The 10831-nt window shown below is 39.0% G+C and overlaps 1 long non-coding RNA gene across 1 annotated transcript; it reads right to left on the bottom strand.

Moving 5' to 3' along the window:
- Positions 1–2991: 2991 nt before the first annotated feature.
- LOC134224800 (uncharacterized) lies at positions 2992–10449 on the bottom strand. Its single transcript, XR_009983064.1, has 5 exons — positions 10348–10449; positions 10259–10290; positions 9777–10075; positions 9654–9708; positions 2992–3433 (listed from the first exon to the last, which is right to left on the bottom strand). It is a non-coding gene; the product is annotated as an uncharacterized LOC134224800 (long non-coding RNA).
- Positions 10450–10831: the final 382 nt, after the last annotated feature.

Raw genomic sequence — 10831 nt, 5'->3', positions numbered from 1 at the left:
ACTTGAGAAGCAACAAAATCGATCTGTGTTGTGCTGCAAAAGAAATGTTTTCTGATACGAACTGGTTTCTAAATCTATTTTTTTATCCTAAAAAACAAATTCTAACTAAAGCAGGCAAAAAGAGTTTTCCGATGATACTTATGAAATCGCCAAAAAATTAAATGGAACTAGCTCTTTTGAGGATTATAAAAATATTTCTTTAATGCAATCTCTGTTGTGAGTGCGAAGGTTGCCTAAGTTTTGTTCTAATACTTTCAATGGAATGCGTTGTTGATTTTTCTGTCATTGTAACAAAGATTCTTAAGTTTTATAATTTTATATCTTTCTGTGCCAGAATTATATAGCGAGAGCAAAAAGCTCTATAGAAATTTGATCAACTGTTTTGCGGCATACCTTGCGATTAACTCGAAGATTTTCGAAAGAATGGTCGTTCGAAATTTCATTGACCGGATTTGTGTACATGTGCTCATTTTGATGTTGTTGCTTCAGTCTTTTTTGAAGCGGATGGTAGTTTAATAGAACAGAAATATTCATATCTTAATACAATTATATTTTTATGTTTCTGCGACCAGGATACTAGTCAAACGAATGCAGAACAAATTTATTATTTTAAGCTAGCACCTGAATTAGAAGCGGCATTGATTTTAGCTTAAAAATCGAGAAAATGTTCCCGGGGGTCCAACTTAAATATTTCGATGCTTTGCTGAATGACTATGACCATTTGCATAGATGTAATAGCGAACGAACGAGAGAAAACACTTGGAATAAATGCGCGAGCAAAAAAACACGTCCGTACGTGCTGCTGTCTCGAACTGGAATGAGCTCTTAAAGAATTTCTGGATGGTGTTCTAAATAAATGAATTCCTGAGAAAAAATTTAAAAAAAAATCCCAGAATTTCTTTCTAGAGTTTTAAAAAAAAAAAAACTTTAGATATATCTTTAAGGAATTTCTGAAAGAATTGTCAAATGAATTGCCGTTGGAATTCCTTAAGGAATTTCCGAAGAGGTTCTTAGAGAAATTTCTCGGGAAATTAAAAAAATCCACTATCAGAATCACTGAAGATTCCCGTGACTGCAAACTGTTGAAGAATATCAAGTTACACTTCTTCGAAATGCATTACATCAATTTATTATAAGTCAAAAATACTCTACCAGATCAGAAAATATTGATTTATTTACGTCTATATGCAAACGGGTTTACATTTCAATGAGCAGCGTTTGCTTCTATCTTTACTAAAGTTCCCTAGACCACACCATTCCGGATCTCTTGTGTAGGCACAACTTTACAAACGTTTGAAACTATTTGCTCTTCTAACAATTTGATTAAACATTGAATTGTACACAGGCTGCCGACTGCTGGGCAACCATAAATCAACCACCAATGGGCCATACCGAAAAGTGCATCCAATCTATCCTCCAAAGAGAATTTAAATTGAATTCAATTAAACTTTCAATGTTGGCACAGCCCTTCACCCTCCGGCAACCGAACCTGAAGTCAAACAATTCCCTCTCGTTATCTCCATTATGATAGTGCTGCTGGTTGCCTACCTCCCCAAAAACCCAAAACTTTTTCCGGATCATGTTCGCACACATGTTCCGGCTTCAATCCCTTTCCCCGCCATCGGCTCTCATTCTACGGAAAGAACCCGATCCACAAGCCATTATTCAAACACATAGAGCTAGAGAGTGGTAAACCAAAAATTGGAAATTAATTTATAGTGGCCCAGGTTGACCTCGCACGCCTGAAAGTTTTTCTCCAACTCTATTAACGATGATGAGGATGATGATGACGATGATGACGACAACGACGACGACGACGAGGCCGATGATGTCGAGGACCAACCGACACCACGTTTTCCGATCATTCCTGATAATTCTCCACCTACGCCGCCGGTCATCGGTGCAGGGATAAATCATGGGACCACTTGAACCCGCTCGGCACTGCCAGGATCATTTGTCTTCCCATGAACAGGGCCTCGATCCGGTGTTGGTCACATACGTACACACACGTGGCACTCGTTCGAGGATAATGTGGAATGGCACAGCTGGTGTCACTCGAACAACAGACACGTCCTCGAAGGGGTAGTGTGCTGTCTTTGTGCAACTGTGGGAGAGTTGTAAACATGCAAGTGGTCAACATTTATTCCGTATGATAATAATTAAATTACACAGTAGATTTAAATTGAAACGAATAAAATTAGAAACATTGAACAATATTAGAATACATTAGATTCTAATAGATAATTGAATTGACGCTAGCTTTTGAATTTTGACTATCTGGTTCCCACTGTGGGCTACAAAGGAGAAGATTTTTTAACCAATGACAAATCGGCTCAAAACTGACCCTTCTCCACTCAAGGACGATGGTCATCTCCGACAAAAAAGGTGACAACACATCTGTGCCATCATCGTTCGAGGGCCTGGCGATTTACCGCAAAGAACCATAATTTACCCGGTTGGGTATACTACAGCTGTGTAGAAGGAGCCACCGTCACTAAAAACAGATCGAATTCGGCAAACCGAATCGATGGCAGCCATAAATTAGCTTTCATGGAGTAAACTGTCTTCGCAGTGCATAACTCACCGGAAAGTTTCCCCGATAGCATCAAATGATTATCTAGGTGGGACCTATAATGGAGTAGGTAAATTGGGTCAGCTTTCAAGTGCGAGTCACTTATAAGTTGGTCGTTTCGTGTATGTTTCGCGAAGTATAACTATAATTACACAGCAAAAAAAGTTGTTGAATATTACATCGAAATCGCTGCAACCCGGAGGATCCATCGGTTGTTGAATATTACACAGCGTGACGTACTCAAGAGCTTGCTGTGTAATAAACAATTGCGACGTAATTTGTAACGATGTAATAAATAAGATGATGTAATTTAAGCGATGTAAATTATTGTGGTGTAAAACCGTCCAAAATGTATGATGCTAAATTAAATGATTTTGATCATTGTATTTTTATGGGGTGGAATTTTCGATTTTGAATGCTTTATTGAATTTGCACTAAAACAATATTTTATTGTTCTTACTTACTATTATTTTTTTCAATACTGTACAAATTACAAAGAAAATTAATTTTGTACCCACAGATCGGGTTACGATGTTTTCTATATAATGCTGAAATGGCATAGTGAAATTCAACACTTCAAGGTTACCATTCCTCTCATACCGGTAGCATTGTTCGCCTATTGGAAGGCTAGAGTATCATTCGTTGGCCTGTTCAGGCCATCCGCAGCTCTGAAGTGTCATGGAATTATCAGCTATGGGCAGCGTATCGTCCTGAACATGATCTTCTAATCTGATGAAATGGCATGGCGAAAGCTGTGTGGTCTGTCACTCGAAACTGCCAGGCTGTTTCGGACGAATCACCACCGTGGAAAGAACATATCCGAGCGGCACGGAAGTCGGCGTTCTGGGACGACGTCAAACACTGAAAACAGGTATTCGAGAGGATACATATTTTTTGAGATGGTTCATTTAAAATGTTTTGTTATTCTTCAAAAACACATAGGAATACATATCACGATGATCCCCAGAATGGAAAGGCGAATTGTTTTTTTATGTCTTTATTAAGGAGACTTTCAGCCCGAGGCTGGCTCGTCTCCGATTTTCTTAAGTTCATGGAATGAATTATAAAACAAATCCTACTGAGATTCTGAACGAAATTCTGAGATTCCTAAGGGAATCGGACTCTGGGATTCCGGAGAATATCTTTCTGGGATTTTGAAACTAATCCTTTTAGAATTCGGAAACGAATCTTTCTGTAATTTCAAAACGAATCCTTTTGATATTCCTTCTGGGTTTTTGACAGGATTAGTTTTGTAATTTTAATCCTTTTGGGCTTCGGAAGCGATTCCTTTTGGGATTCAAAAACGAGTACTTCTGCGATATCGAGAGACTTCGAAGTGTATTTTTATTTGGGATTCAATAGCGAATCTTTATGGGATCAGGGGTTCTAAAGCGAATCCTTATGGAATTCGAAAGTGATTTCAAATATATTCTTTTTGGGATTCCTTTTGAGATTCTGAAGCAAGTGTTTCTGAAACTCCAGAGGAAGTCCTTCTGGGAATCTAAATGAAATCCTTTTGAGGCTATCCATGTACCACGTGGACAGTTTAAGGTGTTTGGCGAATGTCCACGGTTCATACACATAAAATTTATATGGGCAGTTGTCCACGCTGGGGATACCCCCTCTATCAAAAACTGATCAAAACCTGTCCACGTGGTATATGGACATTCCATTTGAAATTCTAAAGCTAATTCCTCTGACATTTCAAAGTAAATCGTTTGGAATTCCGAAGAAAATCTTTTTAGGATTCCGAAGTAAATCCTTTTGGGACTCCGAAAGGAGCCCTTCTGGGATTTTGAAGGATTTTTTTTTTGAATTCTGAATGAAACATTTTGAGATTGCGAAAAAAAAACCTTAAATAATTTCAAAGGGAATCCTTCCAAGATTCCGAAAGAAATCCTTTTGAGATTCCGAATGATAACCTTTTGGGATTTCTAATGGAATCCTTTCGAGATTACGAATGGAATCTTTTTGAAATTTCGAATGGAATCCCTTTGGGTTCCTGAATGATATCCTTTTGAGATTCTGAATGAACTCCTTTCGGGATTGCAAAGGACACACTTTTGGGATACCAAAAATAAACATTTTGGGATTCCGAAGAATTTTCCTGGGATTTAGATGTGAATCCTTTTGGGAATCCGAAGCAAATACTTTTAAGATTCCGAATGGAACGCTTTTGTGATTGCGAAGGGAACTCTTTTGGGATTCCGAAGGGAATCTTTTTGGGATTCCGAAGGGAATCTTTTTGAGATTCCGAAGGGAATCCTTTTGGAATTTCGAAGGAAATCTTTTAGGGATTCCAGAGGAAACTCTTTTGAAATCCCGAAGCGAATCCTTATGGGACTCCGATTAGAATGTTATAGGAACTCTGAAGGGAATTAATTTGGAAATCCGAAGGTAATCTTTTAGGGACTCCAAAGGGAATTATTTTGAGAAGCATTCAAAGGCAACCTTTCCATGATTCAGCAAGGAAATTGCAGAAGAATTCCTTTCACATTCTTTGAAATAATCCTATCAAAATCTTACTAGGATGCCCATCTTAATCCTACACGGTTTCGAGTCGCAATCCCAAGAGATTTCCGATCGGTATTTACAAAGTATTCCCATTACAATTTTAAGAGGATTTCCAACAGAATCTCAGAGAGATTCTCAAAGAAATCCTAGAAGAATATCTTCCTCAGCGCTAAATGTTTCTATTGGAACCCCAGAAGGGAACCACTTTGCAAAATCTTAAGCATTTCCTTTGAAATGCCAACAGGTCTCTTTGGTAAGTAAAGTGGTAAAAAAAAGAGATTCCAAGTGAAATACCAGAAGGATTCCTTCTGAATTCTTGGAAGGATTCTTTTCGGAATTCCAGAAGGGTTCTCTCCAGAATCCCGGATTCTCTCCATAGTCCAGAAAGGATTCCCTTTGGAATCCCGGAAGTATTCCCTATGGAATCCCTTCGGAATCTCTGAAGAATCCACTTTGAAATTTCTGCAGGATTCCCGGTAAAACCTCTAGAGGATTCCCTGTGGATTCCCGATGGAATCCCCAAAGGACTCCCGATGGAATCCCCAAAGGATTCCCGATGGATTCCCCAAAGGATTTCCGATGGAATCCCCAAAGGATTCCCTATGGAATCTCCAAAGGATTCATGATGGAATCTTCAAAGAATTCCCGATGGAATTCCCTGAAGGATTCTCGGTGGATTCCGCAAATGATTCCCGGTGAAATGCCCAAAGAATTCCCGATGGAATCCCTAAAGGATTCCCGGTGAAATGCCTAAAGAATTCTTGATGCAATCCCTAAAGGATGCTCGATGCAATCCCCAAAGGATTCCCGATGGAATCCCCAAAGGATTCCCGATGGAATCCCCAAAGGATTCCCGATGCAGTCCCCAAAGGATTCCCGATGCAATCCCTAAAGAATGCTCGATGCAATCCCTAAATCCCCAATGATTCTCGATGAAAGGATTTCCAATGGAATCCCTAAAGGATTCCCGATGGAATCCCCAAAGGACTGCCGATGGATTCCCCAAAGGATTCCCGATGGAATCCCCAAAGGATTCCCGATGGAATCTACAAAGGATTCCAGATGGAATCCCTAAAGGATTCCCGATGGAATCACCAAAGGATTCCCGATGGAATCACCAAAGGATTCCCGATGGAATCACCAAAGGATTCCCGATGAAATCCCCAAAGGATTTCCGATGCAATCCCCAAAGGATTTCCGATGCAATCCCTAAAGAATGCTCGATGCAATCCCTAAAGGATTCCCGATGCAATCCCTAAAGGATTCCCGATGCAATCCCTAAAGGATTCCCGCTGGAATCCCTAAAGGACTTCCGCTGGAATTCCTAGAAGATTCCCAATGATATCTCTAAATGATTATTGCTGCATGAGTCAGTCAGACAGTGGATTACTGAAAATTACTAGTTATATTCTCAGAAAGTTTATTGTTGCTAAATGCACAATGTTTTGTTTTGTTCCATTGTTCCACTATTGTTTTGAATAAAATTAAAATAGTCCTTAATGTACGTTTTTCAGTACAACTGTTACGTAAACAATGAATTATTGGCAGTGTCTGATTTTCTACCGGCCGCTGCCACATCCAGGCGCTATTGTATATGCGCAAATAGCCAGCATGAGTTAACCACCAGAAATTTGTATGGCGAAAGGCATCTAAGGCGTGATTTCTCAAAAGTAGGAACTTTTCACGAAAAACTGTTTGGTACCAGTTGTGTAGGAAGGTGTTCGCTACGCCTACCAAACATTTTTTCGATGAAGGTGCTTTATTTTGAGAAATCGAATATTAGATACCTTTTGCCATATTGATTTCGGAAAGTTAACTCTTAGTGTGCCGCTGTAAGCACGCTCAAAGCAGGCGATTCATTAAAAAGTGGCTAACATGATTAGTTATTTATTGCATGGTTACAATCTCAACAAATGACAGCCATTCGTCTTAAATGTGGCTGTATCGTCTTGATGGAGATTGTTACTATGCAATAAATAACCAATCATGGTAGCCACTTTTTAATTGTTTACATAACAGTTGTACTGAAAAACGTACATTAAGGACTATTTTAAGTTGATTCAAAACAATAGTGGAACACAACGGAACAAAACAAAACATTGTGCATTCGGTAGCTTAAAACCGAATCCTTCAGATGGTGGCTGTTTGGCTTGCCGCCTCTTGCCGCTTTTCATGGTGTGTTGATGTGAAAATTGACTATTTTTTCTAAAGATTCCTTAATAACTTTGACAGGTTTCAAGATAGATCAAAGTAGTCTTCTAGACAAACATGTTTTTTGTCATTATGCACAACTTTCTAGAATAAACCATAGTGCTAAAACCATTTTCTAAAAAGTTATGCTCAAAATATGATTTTTGGGGGTCATTCATACAAAACGTGCTCTAATTCCTTACAAAACCGTTTGTCCAATATTGTGTCTTCAGAAAAGATGTTCCAATTCACATTCTTTATAACATTGCAGAGAACAACCACTGCTTTTGTACATCTGCGTAAATTTTTTATTCCATACCGCCCTTCAAGGTGGATAGATCATTAATATTTTCTTATCAAAAGAAAGCCCAAGAAATATCCTTCAACTCTTCTGAAGACATCATGACTCTAAAATGTAGTTTTCAGGTCGAAAACTAAAAAACGCACGTTTTGGGGGCTTCTGAACCAGTGTGCGCTGGTATCCCTAAATGATTCCCGATGAAATCCCTAAAAGATTCTCGATGGAATCTTTAGAGCATTCCCGGTAGAATCCCTAAAGGATTCCCGGTGGGATCCCCAAAGGATTCCCGATGGAATCCCCAAAGGATTCCCGATGGAATCCCCATAGGATTCCCGATGGATTCCCTAAAGGATTCCCGATGAAATCCCCAAAGGATTTCCGATGCAATCCCTAAAGAATGCTCGATGCAATCCCCAAAGGATTCCCGATGGAATCCCCAAAGGATTCCCGATGAAATCCCCAAAGGATTCCCGATGGAATCCCCAAAGGATTCCCGATGAAATCCCCAAAGGGTTCCCGATGGAATCCCCAAAGGATTCCCGATGGACTCCCCAAAGGATTCCCGATGGAATCCCCAAAGGATTCCCGATGGAATCCCCAAAGGATTCCCGATGGAATCCCCAAAGGATTCCCGATGCAATCCCCAAAGGATTCCCGATGGAATGCCTAAAGAATTCCCGGTGGAATCCTTTCCCGGCGGAATCATTAAATGAATCCCGAAAAACCCCTTAAAGGATTCTCTAAAAGGATTCCTGGTAAAATCGCGAAAGGATTCCCGATGGAATCCCTTAAGCCCCAAAGGCAATACAACGGAACGGCGACGGAAACGGAAAATTTGACAATTAGCCCATATATTTTCTGTCAAATTTGCCGTTTCCGTCGCAGTTCCGTTGTATTGCGTTTGGGGCTTCAAGGATTCACGATGGAATCCCTAAAAGATTACTGGTGGAATCCCGAAAGGATTTCCGGTGGATTCCCTAAAGGATTTCCGGTGGAATCCCTAAAGTATTCCCGGTGGAACCCCTGAAGGATTCCCGGCGGAATCTTAAAATGAATTCCAAAAAATATCTAAAGGATTCTCAGTACAATCCCTAAAGGATTACCGGTGGAATCCCCAAAGGATTCTCAGGGGAATCCCTTAAGATTTTCTTGCGGATTTCCTATAGTACTCCTTTCAGAATTCCAAAACGATTAACTTCCTATGAAAGCAATCATAGTGCCCAAAACCATTGTTTTAAGAGCCACGAAAGTACTTTTCTCGGAATTGCAAAAGGGTTATCTTCGAAAATTCAAAATCATTCGCTTCGGAACCCTGGAAGGATTTTCTTCGGAATCCCAGAACGCATTACTTTGAAATTTCAAAACGATTTACTTTAGAATCCCAAAAGTATTTTGATCAGAATCCCTGAAGGATTTCCTTTGGAATCCCAAATGGATTTATTTCGGAAATACAGAACGATTTTTCCCAAAATAATTCCGTTGGGAAATGCGAAAAAATCTGTTTAGAGCAACTTCTTTTGTCATAGGACGAGTAAGTACTATCCCATTTAATTCTACCACTTGATTGTAACTTTACAGACACATCTTACTGTTGAAGAGTAACACCTTCTTCAGCGTCTCGTACTTGATTAGACTTCAAGTAGTCGAGTCAAGTATAAGACTCTGAAGACAGCCTTACTGTTGAGGTCGAAATGCGTGTCTGTAAAGTAACAAGTGGTGGCATTAAATGGTACAGTGAAGACATTCCATTCCAATCTAGTTAGAAATCCAAAATAAATCAGAAATATCAAATTTCATACGCAAATGTATCCATTTCGTAGAGCTATTTACTCTTAATGGATTCCGTTTCGAATCCCAAATGTATTCGGTTAGGAACTGGAATGTGGAAGCTGGATTGTGAAAAAAAAAATCCCACCACACTTATTAGTCCCGTCCGCAATGAGCAGGTTAAAGTCGCTTCCTATCCTGCTTGTTCTTTTATGTCAACAAATGGTAACGAGCGGAATGGGAACAACTTCGAGGGACTTCCACTTGCTTATTTGACGACTATTTCAGTATTCAAATCAAATCACTCACCTATCGACACCGAAATTCTTTCCGATTAGGTGCCAGTATCATAAAATAGTTGGTCCTGAAATGCAAATTAAACCTTATTTTATTCCTATTATAACTAAATTATTATTTTTTGTTCAAACTTACGTGTACATACATTGCCACAGGTGAAAAACGATAAAACCTTTCGAAGGACATTTGGCTATCCGGGAAAATTAGTATGACGGGTACGAGTATGTTGATACATGCAAATAGATCCTATCTCGGATCCGATTCCTTTACTTCATAGAAGGTTCCCTCCACGGAACCAGTTTCCGCTGTATTCAACTTCCTATACGCGTAATAACGTCGTTTTCCGGATAGGTATAAGGGGGTTCGTACATTTCTCCATCCTCCACTCAGGTGGGTGACAAATATAAAGCGGTCGAATAGCTCACGGCAGAAAACTGAAAAATAATACATATACCTATATTTAAATTATATATAATTCGAGAAGCAATAACGGACCAACAGAAAATAATCGTAATGGTCTTGGGAACAAAATTCTCCATCCAAAAACAAATAAAGTTTGTGACACACTGTTTTTGGATGAAGAATTTGGATTGGAGATTTATAGACATTCAACTTACCTTTATCGAAGCGAGTTGGTTTCTTTATTATGCTGCAATAAAAAATATTATTGAGATGATAAAATTAGTATTATTATTGCAAAACTTACCTGCAAAAGATCAATTTTTATCAGAACCAATTCTTAAAAACACTTGCGCATTAAATATGGCGGCGCACCGGGCAGCAATCGACAGCGTCAAAATGTGAGCAGTGTTGCGGGATTTAATAACTCATTAGTATCGAATGTGATAAAGCATACGATCTGTGTAATTTTACACAAACCAATTAGAATCATTGGGTTGCATTTGATTCTATGTAAAATTTTCATTGTATATGATGTAAAAATTAAACATTATCAACGTAATGACGAAAAGATATTTCGTTCCTGTGTAATTTGAGGCCGATATAATAAAACATAAAAATTATGTAATTTTGCATCACATTTTTGCGTTTACATAGCTATTTAATTACATCAGCATGAATTGCGTCGAGACAGATTACAATTCTTTTTGCTGTGTAATGTATTTGCATAACCAGTGGGTAAACTCAATTTAAAAAATCTTTAATTATTTAGAGTGTCACAGGACCTCAAT

This window comes from Armigeres subalbatus, chromosome 3, assembly GCF_024139115.2.
Source record: "Armigeres subalbatus isolate Guangzhou_Male chromosome 3, GZ_Asu_2, whole genome shotgun sequence".
Classification (NCBI taxonomy): Eukaryota; Metazoa; Arthropoda; class Insecta; order Diptera; family Culicidae; genus Armigeres; species Armigeres subalbatus.
This window is presented reverse-complemented; position numbering and strand designations above follow the sequence as displayed.